We start from the raw sequence: 14,185 nt of genomic DNA on the forward strand, positions 1-14,185 counted from the left end.
AAATACACCTTTGGAGAGGGGCAGGGCTTGCCTGGTTCCTTCCCCTTCCCACCAAATGTCCTTCCTGTATTTATACGGTGAGAATTACAATTCCTGTATCTCCCAACCATGGAAACTATGTAGTCCTCGTGGGAGATGATCTGTTAAAATTCTGTGACACCCTCAGCACATTTACACCCCCAGACTTAGAATCCTTTCAACCCGGAAGGCCTCATAAAAATAATAAAGCAAGCAGTCAAATCTTACGTTGTAGAAAAGGACAGTGGCCTGAAATGACACAGCTAATTAGTTGGTACTAGAGCTGGGAGGAAAAGTTGGGCATCGATGGCAGTGCAGGAAGACGCAGCAGACCTTGGGGTCTTGAAATGTCCCCCAACTCTGTCATCTCGGGAGAAACTGCCAGGTACACCTCATGTCAGGGACCCAGAAAAATGTTTCCCGACAGTCAAGGTGGTCAGCCTTCACAGACAAACCCTACAGGTGTGGTCTATCTGTAACCACCAGCGTTAGTGATGCTGTTGTCCCAGAGTTCTAGTTCTTCTCAATCACCCCCCCCATCCCCATTACACCACTGGATTTTCTCTTACTTTTGCCACTAACATTCAGTATCTTCCTCGCTCACTCATGTTTTATTTTTTCCAAAGGAAAATATGAATGGAAAGGAGTAAACTTAAGAAACTCTCATTTCTTTGTAGCCCCAAACACCCCCACCTCATCTGCTCTGCTTGGTCTTGAATTTCAAGTCCTTTGCGCCCTAGCAGAGTAGGGTAGCCACCAAATGGCAGGGGTGAATCAAGAAGAGAAAGAGTGGAGTTGTCGGAATTTGGGGGAAAGAAAGGCCTTAGGGAGTAAAGAAAATAAGTATCTCCCCTGTTTTGGGTGCTCAGTGAGTGAAAGGAACACCATTTATTTGAGTCTGATGCCATCTAGCGGTTCTAGGAAATCCTGGGTTTTCTACCTAGAGTCTTAATGGACTTGCGAACTTTAATAATTCAATAACAATCGTTTACTGAGTCCTTCCTGTGTGCTACTGCTGTGCTAAGTGCCTGACTATATCGTCTTATTTTATCTTGAAGGTAATTCTATGTGGCAGGTATTGCTGCCCCCAATTCTGGGAATGAGAAAAATGAAAATTTAGACACGTGACGAACTTGCCTGGGTCACAGACTAGGAAAAAGTGACCTCTGCCCAACTTTACAACCAAACTCTTCAAAACAGTTGCCTATAACTCCTGCATCCACTTACCCTCCTATTGTTCTCTTTTTTAAAAGAAGTAATTTGTTCCAATAGGCAATATATTAATGTGGTACAGAATTTAAGACACAAAAGGGTGTACAGAAGAAAGTCTCACTGCCATCCTTCTCCACAGTGTGCCAACACCCCCTGAGAGGTAATCCATGCTTGGAGCTTTATGGTATCCTTCCAGAGAAATTTAATGTGTATTTAATTATATATGTGTGTATACGCTTGCATTCTATTTTTACACGTAGCAACTCCCTGAATTCCTTGTTCTGAGCTTAACTTTTTAGATTTTAGAAATACATTTTTTAAAAAAAGTAGTAGTACTGTACTTCATTTAACCTGTCGCTTACTATTGATGAATAGTTAGGCTATTGGAAAATTTTCACTCTTATAAGTAATGTCTTGCATAGACTTTGTAAAACACAATGTGCAAGAAATTCACAACAGTGAGACCCTGATGGGGGAGTCGCTGAGTCCAAGTGTACTATATACATATTTTTTTAGGTTTTATTTATTTTTAGACAGAGAGAAAGGGAAGGAGAAAGAGAGGGGGAGAAACATCGATGTGTGGTTGCTTCTCATATGCCCTCTATGGGGGACCTGGCTCTCAGCCACACCAGCCAGGGCCAAGTGTACTATGTTAGTAATATTGACAGATACTGCAGAATTGCCCTCCTAGAGATTGTACGACTGCACAGTTCCATCAGCAATATGAGGTTTTCTGTCTCCCCACATCCTCACCAACAGTTTTGCTAACTTTTTAGATTTTTCCAGTCTTCTGGATAAAAAGTAGCATCATACTGTAGTTGTCACTTGATTTTCTTTTATTACAACTTAAGAACTTGGAGGGAAAAATTAAGATCCAAGCAGCAAAGATGAAAAACACACACAGACACAACAACAAACAGCAGCGATGACTAACCTGTCTGACGTTGGCAAATTAAACTGCAAAATGAGAAATGACTGTGACTATAAAAATCACTAGCAATAATGACTGGTAAATTTAAGAACAAGAGGGACAAATCACAAATGACATGAGAATGAGGCAGTAAAGTAAAAGTGTTATAAAGTTTTTGTCTTATTTGGAAGGAGGGGAGAGGTATCGATGAACTTGAGTCAATTGTTGTCAAGTTGTCATGGTAAAAGTGCAGGGGTAACTCTTAACTAATTGGATGTAAAACCCCTAAGCCAGTAGGAGGACATTAGAGATTACTTAAACATTTAATTAATTTAATATAAATCATGAAAGGAGGAAAAAAGAAGCAAAGAAAGAACATAAAATAAAAAGCAAAATGTATGATAATGAAAACAAATCCAGAAAACTTGGTAATCACAATAAATGTAAATAGCTTAAATTTAGGAGTTAAAAAATTCTCAGATTGTATTAATAATATCACCAAGTCCAGTTATATGCTCTTCACATGAGTCACAAAAAATACCCTAAAGACATGGAAAGGTTAAAATAAAACATTTAATATGATATACAACACTAACAATAACAGAGGACAGCTTGTGAAGTCACACTGATATTTAGAAAGATAGTTTAATGCCCTGGCTGGTGTGGCTCAGTGGATCGAGCGCCAGCCTGCAAACCAAAAGGTCACTGGTTGGTTTCCCAAGTCAGGGCACATGCCTGGGCTGCTGGCTGGATCCCGAGATGAGGGAGCGTGAGAAGCAACCACACATTGATGTTCCTCTCTTTCTCCCTCCTTTTCTGCAAAAAATAAATGAATAAAGTCTTAAAAATAAATAAAATAAATGTAGTCTAAGAGCAAAGCAATTGTAGAGACAAAGGTGATCATTGCATGATGATGACAAGAAGTCACCAGAACATTATACAAGTGTATATCAAAGTTTCTTCATTGAAAGTAGAGAGCACAACTTTTCAAGTTCCAACAAAACAAAATAAAAGGAGACCACTTTGGCCCTGGCTGGCTTGGGTCAGTAGATTGAGCACTGCCTGCAAACTGAAAGGTTGCCTGTTCGATTCCCAGTCAGGGCATGTGCCTGGGCTATGGGCCAGGACCCCTGTTGGGGGCATGGGACAGGCAACCGATCTATTATTTTCTGTACATTGATGTTTCTCTTCTCTCTTTCTGCCTCCCTTCCCTTCTCTCTAAAAGTAAATAAATATAATCTTTAAAAAATAGACCAGTTTTCATGGCACAAAAACTTCAATAAATTCCTAAAAGTAGGAATGATATAGGTACTATTCTCTGACCATAATGGAACAAGGTAAATAATAATAAGAAAATCAGAAACAATAAATGCTCTCTTTCACAAAAGGTCAGAAAAGATAAATGTGCTTTCACATAGAAACTTAAAAAAACAATCTCTCTCTTGACCAGAGAGAGAAATTTTAAAAATAAACTAAGAAAGTCTAGAAAAATGACAAAAATCACATTTTGAAAATTTTGAGATATAACTAAAGCAGTACTCAGAGGAGAATCTATAGTCTTATTTACATCAGTGAAAGGAAAAGAATGAAACAAAGTGAATTAAGTGAGAAGAACAACAAGATCAACCAAATGGAAGCAGGAGTAGGTAACAAAAATAAAAGCAGAAATTAAAAAGTTAGAAAACTAAAGAAGAGTATAATGCATACATTCAAAAACTTTAACATTGTCTTTTAGTAAGATGAGTTTCATAAAAACAGTAGAGCAGTTGCAAGTAAAGAAAATAAGAAATGACAAGAACAAAATAAATACAGAAACAAAGGAAAAATCAGAAGAGACTTCTTTACTCAATATAACTCTTTACAAAAACCAACCCCTACAGAGGTATATTAATAAAATAATTTCCATAGGAAAAAAAGAGAAAGTGTAAAAGAGTTATCCCTAGATACTTAGGGCATGTAATAAAGTCTTTAAAAAGAAGAAAAGATAATTCCAATTCTAATTAAATGGCTCAATAGCATAAAAAGCATTCTTTCAATGAAGTAAGTATAATATTAATGTTAAACTATGACAATACACAAAAATTATAAATTATTAATATTGATGCAAAAGTGCTAAAAATATTGCAGACAGAATCTAGCACAGGTTAAGAAAAAACTCATCAGGACCAAATTGAGTTTGTTCTAGAAAACCTTTCTGAAGTTCATAATATTATAATTTCAGTGGCTATTGAGTTCACCAAACTAGGTGAACTTGTGAGTTCAAATGAACTATGAATTCAAATGAACACATCGGCAAGACAAAAGGCTACACACATTCACTTTCCCAGGGTGAGGTGACAGATGAAACCGTCACAGGAGAATGGTGTCATGTAATACACACAAATCAGTGCATGGGTGGATCCTCGTCAGACATCACATCAAAGGAGATTGCTGATCAGAACCCAGAACCTTTAGTTCCTCAGTGCCCAAAAGGATTCTCTGGGTGAGATCATGAGTTTGCTCCAGACACCCCAAATTCCACCTACTTCTGCTGTTTCTTACACCCTTTCTTTTCACCTTCCCCTCATGTGACATGTCCCTCTGGTTTGGAGCACCAGTCACCACTGAGGGACAGTTTAGGGCTTTGAACTGGCAATATTCTTAGCCTCTTGTACAATCCCTTCAGTTAAACTGTAGCTTTAGAAACACATAGTGTTTTCTAAAGATATGTTTAATATCCTGTCTAGTATCTCAGAATATTTTTCTAACTTCTGTAAGGCAGCTTATGTTTCTGGTAATAAGGGTGTAGAAAGAGAAACACAAATTTAAATGAACAGTTTATTTCAAATTTAAGGTCACCAAAATAGCAACTGAATGGGGTAATTGTATCAGGTACTAGGGAGACGTATCTGTTACCACTAAAAAGAAACAACCACATGTATCACACCCAAGTCCTCTCACTCCCTAAGGAATGAGGAGAGAAAGAAGAAGAGAAACACAAAACATGAGCCAGAGTGAAAAATTACAGAAAGCCTGTATTTGTACCAGGTAGGGCTCTTGGCTGAAGTCAGGCAGGATGAGATCAAAATGCCCCACCTTTTTCCCAAGGTCATATTGTACAAGCAGAACACAACCTCAAAAATGGGGGAAAAAGGAACCAGGCCATAACCTCTTCCTTTACTGGCTGTCTCCCCAGAACTGCACATTCTCTCTGATAAGCCTGGGGAGCCAGATCTTTCTACTGTAGACACTGACACTAAGTGTGGAAAATGACTCAACAAAGGCCACTGGCAGGGGAGGTTCACAGGCTGTTTTTGTTCTCTCTTCTTAGTTCCTACAGATAGACTGTGCCATCCTGCTTGTGACACACAAGACCACTGGCTTCCTTTTGTAAGAGAGAATATGATGGAGGTCTGTCCTAACACCAAATAGTTATAATAAAAAACCTTCAGTTATTTTGCCTCTTTGCACACTCTATCATTAGAGACGTGGAAGTTTAGAAATAAAGCTTTCCAGGGTGAGAAGTACAGTGCAAGGGAATGAGAACAGCCTATGGACTCACTGTGATGTGACCTTTGGTTCATTCATTCTTTCATTACTTCATCTACAAAATGGGGTCACAATAGCATCTACCGTGAAGGGCTGCTGTGATGATTCTCTCCCTCTCTTCCTCTCTGTCTTTCTCTCTCCCTCATCCTCACATAGTCATATACTGCTTAGAAAACTGACTTGTAATAGTAGTCAGCAAATATTAGGTATTATTATAATGATGTAGGCAAGTCTGATCTTAGTGTTTATGGACCTTGGAAACATTCACCTCAGAAGTAAGAAGGAGCAGTCCTCTTAACTTTTGGGATCAGCATCCATATCGTCTAGTCTCCTCTCACCACACCTTACCATCTGACAACTCCTTCTCTTCCCTCTAAATCCAAATGCGAGCCTCCATTTAATCTCTATTCCGTAGCCCCCAATTTTTCTCCACTCCCCCTGGTCTCTGAGAGCAGCTGCAGAAGCCCAGCCAAGGTACTGCCTGCAGGGAACAGAAAAGGTTTCGACTTCTGTCTCATCCACCCTGTCAGGCTTTTGTTACATCTGATAACCTCATTCACTCAACCTCAAGTCAAATGTTTTTCTCCATTGTCAAATGAGCTAACATATACTGGAAAGAATAAAGTAGGTGTGGGGAAGAAGGGGGGAAGTTAAAACTCAGTGGCTTGAGCTCCTTCTGTCTGCTGCCATTTTACTCAGCTTCACACAAGCCCTCCAAAATGGGAGCAACACAGCCATCCACCTCCGGAAGAAGTATTCACAATCACAAGGCATGTGCTCTGCACAGTGTCTACTGTTTTGTGGTTTGTGGACAGATTTATTTTATTCATGAATATTCAAATCTACCTGAGGTATGTGGTTGGGGTGGGTCAACATCCTTGTTCCTCTCCTATATTAGTCAGGTCAAGTTAGACCAGGCTGTGGTAACAAACAACCCCTAGTACCTTAATTAAGCAACAGTTATCTCTCATTCACACAGCATCAGTTGTAGGCTTGGGTGATTCTCTGGGTAGCTGCCCTTCATGATGACTCAGCTAATTAGACTACTTTTATATTCTGACTCCACATTTCAACACAAGGCTGTCTTGGTTGACTTGGGAGGGGAAGAGAAGAAGAATCATGCAATGGTTGTTTCATTTTTTGACTAAGAACCTTTTCTCCCCACTAACTGTTAGCTAGAACTAGTCACATAGTCCCAGAAGGCTAGGAGGTATAGCTTCCCATGTGCCTAGGGAGCTGAGGATGTTTTCTACTTCTCTCCATCTTTTCCTTTATTTGTCATGATCTTCAAGAGAATAAATTATTTTGATTGGTCAGATTCCAGAGCAGGGCATGTTTAGTAAGTTTGGGGGGTGGTCACACTACATTAAAAGGTTACATAGTAGCACTTTACTTCTCTTTTCTGAATCCATTTCTGTTGCCTTGAACAGAATCCCTTTGTGACCTAATCGTCTTTCTTCTTCCCACGGCATTGGATGTTCTTAATTCTTTAGGATTTACAGTTGGCTAGTGGCACAGTGGGATTTAAGAGGGAACAAGAGACCTAACCTGAGGGTACATGCTGCAGAGAAGCTTACCATAAAACTATTGGACATCAGGGATTTGACCAGCTAATTACAGAGTAAATCTTTTGACAATTTGCTATTACTATTTATGGGTCAAGCTTTCCTGAGGGAATCACAGCATATTTGATAAGTCATCACTCAAGTATTCCTGGGTCTCCTGGTCAATTATCATAATCCTACCTTACCTACCCATCAAAGCCTGTGTTCCTTTAGGGAAGTGAAGAAAAATTCTATTGTATTTGCTCCCACCAGTGAAGTAGTGTGCATATTTATTTATTGTGGATAACAAGTATTTTTTTCTTTTTTAAAAATATATTTTGTTGATTATGCCATTACAGTTGTCCTATTTCCCCCCTTCATTGCCCTCCACCTTGCACACCCATACCCTTCCATTGCCCCCTTTAGTTTATGACCACATGTCTCAAGTTCTTTAGATTCTATATTTCCCCTACTATTATTGCCCTCCCCCCTATCTATTTTCTACCTACTATCTATGCTACTTATTTCCTGTACCTTCTTCCCCCTTCTCCTTCTCCCACTTCCCTGTTGCTAACCCTCCATGTGATCTTCATTTCTACGGTTCTGCTCCTGATCTAACTGTCCTCTTAGTTTGCTTTTGTTTTAGGTGTGGTTGTTAATAACTGTGAGTTTGCTGTCCTTTCATTGTTCATCTTTTTTATCTTCTTTTTTTTAGATAAGTCCCTTTAACATTTCATATAGTAAGGGCTTGGTGATGATGAACTCCTTGAATTTGATCTTATCTGAGAAGCACTTTATCTGTCCTTCCATTCTAAATAAAAGCTTTGCTGGATAGAGCAATCTTGGATGTAGATCTTTGGATTTCATGACTTGGAATACTTCTTTCCAGCCCCTTCTTGCCTGTAAGGTCTCTTTTGAGAAATCAGCTGACAATCTGATGAGAACTCCTTTGTAGGTGACTGTCCCCTTATCTCTTGCTGCTTCTAGGATTCTCTCCTTCATCTTAATCTTGGGTAATGTAATGATGATGTGCCTTGGTGTGTTCCTTCTTGGGTCCAAGTTCTTTGGGACTCTCTGAGCTTCGTGGATTTCCTGGAAGTCTATTTCCTTTGCCAGATTGGGGAAGTTCTCTTTTATTATTTGTTCAAATAAGGTTTCTGCTCGTGACTGTTCCTCTCCCTCTTCTGGTACCCCTATAATTCGGATGTTGAAGCATTTAAAGATGTTCTGGCGGTTCCTGAGCCTCTCCTCATTTTTTTTGAATTTTTGTTTCTTCTTATTTTTCTGTTTGGTCATTTTTTCCTTCCTTCTGCTCCACTCCTTTGATTTGAGTCCCAGTTTCCTTTCTATTACTATTGGTTTCCTGTGCATTTCTCTTCATTTCAATTAGTTTAGCCTTCATATGTTGCTGTAATTTGTGACTAAAATCAACCAGTTCTGTGAGCATCCTGATCACTGGTGTTTTGAACTGTGCATTTGAAAGTTTGGCTGTTTCTTCATCGCATAGATTTATGGGCTCTGGGGCTCTGAGTTGTTCTTGAGCCATGTTTTTATCTGTTTGTGCCTGTTAATGATGAGGAGCGGAGCCTTAGTTGTTTACTAGGGTGGGACCACCCAAGTCGCTGGTTTGTGACGTTGTTTGTGGGGGTGGGGTCAGAGAGGAAGCAATGGCGGTCCTCTCCACTCGCCCAGTCTGCCTCACCACTCACCCCCGCCAGTTTATCTGAGCGCAAATGTGCGCACCTGCAGCCCTGCACTGGGGCTTGCGCAGTCTGTCTCAATGCTCACCTCTTCACTGGTTTATCTGTGGGCAAATGCGCGACTGACCGCAGCCAGCCAGCCGTGGTGCCTCTTCCCTGTGTCTGTCCTTAGCTAGCCCCCACCTGGGATCCGTGCCCTCAGCTGCCTGGGCACCGCCCCAATTGGGGATCTTTTTTGCCCAACTCAGTCCACTATTAGCTTCGCCCCTCTCACCGGTTTAGCTGAGTGGCTCATGATTTTCTGACTTCATATTGTTAATTTTCTGTGTGGTTTGGTTATGTTTATTATTGTTAAAACTTTATTGTTTTTAGATTTGGTTGTGCAAGGATGCAAAGTGTTTCCACCTATGCCTCCATCTTGGTGGAAGTTGAAAATATTTTTAATATACTTTTAAAAATAAAGCTTTCACAGGCATCCCTTGGAGATATTGCAAGTTCGGTCCCAGACCACCACAATAAAGTATCTCAACAAAGCAAGTCACGTGAATGTTTGGGTTTCCCAGAGCATGTAAAAGGAATGTTTCCACTGTACTGTTCTGTGAAGTATACAGTAGCATCGTGTCTAAAAGCAATGTACGTGCTTTAATTGAAAAAATACTCTATCGCTAAAGGATTGCAGTTTGATTCCCAGTGAGGGCACATGCCTGGGTTGCAGGCCAGTTCCCAGCAAGGGATGCACAAGAGGCAACCATACATTGGTATTTCTCTCCCTCTCTCCTTCCCTTCCCCTCTAAAGATAAATTAAAAAAAAAAAGAAAACCTAAAAAAATACTTTATTGCTAAAGAATGCTCACCATGACTGAGTCTTCAGTGAGTTGTAATCTTTTTTACTGGGGGAGGGTTTTGCTTCCGTGTTGATGAAAACACAGTATCAGAATCACAATAAAGTGAGATCTGACTGTATTTTGACATAATCGTAGGTTCACATGCACTGATAAGAATGATACAGAGATCCCTGGTACACTTTACCCTGTTCCATCTTGAAAACTGTTCCAACCTGGGTGCGGACACTGATGTGGTGGAGACAGAACATTTCCATCACCTTGATTTACAAACTTTGCCCTTTTTCAGCCACACCTGTGTCCCCCTGTTTCCCACCCCACTGTAACCCCTGGCAAACATTAATCCTTTTTCATTTTTATGATAGTGTCACTTCAAAGTGTTATATACATAGAATCATATGGTATATAATCTTCTGGGGTTGGCTTTTTCCACCCAGCCTAATTCCCTGGAGAGTCAGCCAGGTTGTCACTTGTGTCTCCAGTTTGTCTGTTTTTATTGCCAAGTAGGATTTCATGATATATATGTGACCGTTTGTTTGCAGTGTCTGGCTGTTAGGAATGAAACTGCTATAAACATTCATGTGTACATTCTTGTGTGATCCCAAATCCTTGATTCTCTGGGATAAGTGGGCGGGAATATAACTGCTGAGTTGTGTGGCGGTGGCATAGTTAGTTTTAAAGAAGCTTCCCAAGTGGCTGCACCATATCACGTTCCCACCAGCAGTGTCTGAGTAACCCCATTTCTCTGCATCCGCACCAGCATTTGGTGTTGTCCCTGTGTATAATTTTAGCCATTCTGATAGGTGTGTAGTGACATCCTATATTAGCTTAAATTTGCATTTCTCTAATTGCTAATGATGTACATCTTTTCATATCCATACTCTTATTATATACATCTATATATCCTCTTCAGTAAAATCTCACTTTAATCTTTTTACCCACTTTCTAATGGATTGCTTATCTTTTACTGTTGAATTTTGAAAGTTCTTCATACAGTTATCCCTTGATATCCATGGAGGATTTATTCCAGGACCCTCCACAGACATCAAAATCCACCGATGTCCAAGTTCCTTATATAAAATGGTACAGCCATTCATTGGTAGACTGGTAGACCAATGGTAGACCAGTTGTAGACCAACTGGTAGACCAGGTGAAGTTAGTAGCTATCAAATCAAGATATTAATTGAGAACAATCAAGATTATACCATGTGGGAGATAACTTACGTACATTCATATAACCTACGCACATCTTCTCATATGCTTTAAATCATCTGATAATGCCTAATACAATGTAAATGCTCTGTAAATGGTTGTTACACTACATTGTTTGAGGAATAAGACAAAAAAAGTCTGCCCATGTTCAGTACAGGTGCAATCATTGTAAGCTTAACTACAGTGTACAATTTGGAGGAAACATTTTTTATCATGGTTGGTTGAATTTGCAGATGCAGAACCCATGGATATGGAGAACCAACTTTATTGTATCTATGTACTAGTTTTTTCAGTTCTGTGATTTGCAAATAGCCTGTAATTTGTCTTTTCAAAGAAAGGAAGAAGAACATTGATGTGCAGTGATCAGTTGCCTGTCACATGCTCCCAACTGGGGACCTGGCCTGCAACCCAGGCATATGCCCTGACTGGGAATTGAACCAGTGACACTTTGGTTCTCAGGCTGGCACTCAGTCCACTGAGCCACACCAGCCAGGGTGGTGCTGCTTCTTTCTGAGGGAGCATCCTTCTATCAGTCTTGCTTTTCCACCTGTAGGTTGACAGAGGACAGTGGAGCCACAACACACAAAACTACCCTTTGTGCTAGCTAAAGACAGTGGTGATTTTATGGCACCCTGGGCATTTCACATCCATGAAGTAGGAACTGGGGCTCTGCACCAGGAGCTTCTTCTGGTGTTTCTTCTTCTTCTGGAGAGGGATGAAGGAGGTTGTTAGTGGAAGTCATGTTCTTATAATGGAAATCACTTCCAGAAATCTTGAGTAATTTTAAATGGTATTGTATTTTTAAAATTTTGGTGCTTGGAGTTCATTGTTAGTATATAGAAATACAGCTAGTTCATTTTTGTGTTCACATTCAGCTAGTTCACAATTTTTTTAGATTGTATTTTGACAGCTGCCATATCAGTGTGCATTTTTAAAAAAAATCATAATTGGTGAATTTTTGTGTAGCCATTTTAATTTTGAAGATGGAAGAAAATACACAACATTTTCAGTATATTACGCTTTATTATTTCAAGAAGATAAGAACACAACTGAAACCAAAAAAAGATTTGTGCACTGGATGGATGGAGAAGGTACTGTGACTGATTGAACATGTCAAAAGTGGTTTGTGAAGTTTCATGCTGTAGATTTTTCACTGGATGATATTCCACAGTTGGGTAGACCAGTTGAAGTTAGTAGCAATCAAATCAAGATATTAATTGAGAACAATCAACATTATACCATGTGGGAGATAACTGACATACTCAAAATGTCCAAATCAAGCGTTGAAATTCATTTGCACCAGCTTGTTTATGCTAGTCACTTTGATGTTTGGGTTCCACATAAGTTAAATGGAAAAATCCTTCTTGATCATATTTCCACATGCAATTCTCTACTAAATGTGACAAAAATATGCCATTTTAAAAGTAAATTGTGATGGGCAATGAAAAGTGGATACTTTAATGTGGAATGGAAGTCATCGTGGGGCAAGTGAAATGAACCATCGCCAACCTCACCAAAGGCCGGTCTTCACCCAAAGAAAGTAATGTATATATGGTGGGTTTGGAAAGGAATCCTCTATTACGAGCTCCTTCCAGAAAACTAAACAAGTAATTCCAACAAGTATAACTCAATTAGACCAACTGAAAGCAGCACTTGACAAAAAGCATCCAGAATTAGTCAACAGAAAACGCATAATCTTCCATCAGGATAACACAAAACTGCATGTTTCTTTGATGTCCAAGCAAAAACAGCTTGGCTGGGAAGCTCTGATTCATCCTCCATATTCACCAGACATTGTACCTTTGGATTTTCATTTCAGTCTTAATGGAAAAAATTTCAATTTCCTGGAAGACTACAACAGACACATAGAAGAGTTCTTTACTCAAAAGGATAACAAGTTTTGGGGGAAATGAAGTTATGAAGTTGCCTGAAAGATGGCAGAAGGTAGTGGAACAAAATGGTGACTGTGTTGTTCAATAAAGTTATTGGTGAAAAATATTACTTCAAAACCAAACAACACTTCTGGCTAGCCCAATGCCAAGAGCAGTTTCATGTTCCAGGAGGAACACTCTGGTGGGGAGGTGGGCTAGAGGGACACAAAACTGGAGGCAGAGAGACCAGTGAGATGGCTGTCAGGACAACACGGGCCAGGAGTGACGGGGCCGGAATGAAAGCAGGGGCCGGGTGATACAGAGTGTCAGGGGCATGTGAGCAACTGGTGCCGCCTGCCGTGTCTCCGTCAGTTGTATGTGGGAGGGGAGAGGGCAAGAGCAGGACATACTTGGGAGAGCAGAGGGAGGGTTCCAACCACAGAGAACAGCAGGTCAGATGGAGGTTTAAGGAGAAAGAGGACCTTCTCCATCTGGATATTTTTCATACACTGTGGGTCATTCAGATAGATGGCAGAATAACTCCTTCCCCTGGCCCCTGACATCTGACTCCCCACAGCTCTTGGCTACCTTACATGGCAAATAAACTTTGTATTTGTGATTAAGCATACTGACATGGGAGAGAATCCTGGATTATCCAATTGGGCCAAATATAATCACGAGTCATAATAAGTGAAAGAGGGAAGCAGGAGTGTCAAGGAAGGAGATGTAATGATGGAAGCAGAGGTCAGAGTAAAGTTATTTCTGGAAGGGGCCACAAGCCAAGGCTGGAATGTGGCTTCCAGAAGCTGGAAAAGGCAGGAAATAGACTCTCCTCTAGATCCTCCAGAAGGAACACAGACCTGTGGACACTTTGATTGGCCCCATATGACCTACTTCAGGATTACAACCTCCAGGAATGTCAAATAATACATTTGTGTTTTTTAAGTAACTAAGTTTGTGGTAATTTGTTACAGCAGAAATAGGAAACTTGTACATCTTTTCAGTGAGATGCAGTATAGCTCAGAACTCAGGCTCTGAGGTCAAAAGGATTTGAGTTCTTATTATAACTCTGTCACTTCCCACCCTGTGACTCTGGGTGTAGTTCACCAACCTCTCTAAGCTTCTGTTTTCTCACCTGTAAAATGGGACCATCTGATAGGGTTTGCGTCTGGAAAGAGAAAATGGGAGGCAGTGAGGTCTGCTGTTCTTCATAACAAACCACATAGAAATACCTGGCATTTCAAACTATGTCCATATATGTTTAAAAAGTAAAATGATTCCAAAATATTAAAATACTTAGGGAAATAAAAAGACTTTATTTGTATTTTATGAGATGAAAATTCTTATA

At 40.0% G+C, this 14,185-nt stretch overlaps 1 pseudogene; it reads right to left on the bottom strand.

Moving 5' to 3' along the window:
* Positions 1-6,072: 6,072 nt before the first annotated feature.
* Positions 6,073-11,708, bottom strand: LOC119049931 (40S ribosomal protein S27-like; annotated as a pseudogene).
* Between the last annotated feature and the right edge of the window lie 2,477 nt (positions 11,709-14,185).

Source organism: Artibeus jamaicensis, unplaced genomic scaffold (genome assembly GCF_021234435.1).
Source record: "Artibeus jamaicensis isolate MK-2021 breed Jamaican fruit bat unplaced genomic scaffold, CSHL_Jam_final contig_601, whole genome shotgun sequence".
In the NCBI taxonomy this organism is placed as follows: domain Eukaryota; kingdom Metazoa; phylum Chordata; class Mammalia; order Chiroptera; family Phyllostomidae; genus Artibeus; species Artibeus jamaicensis.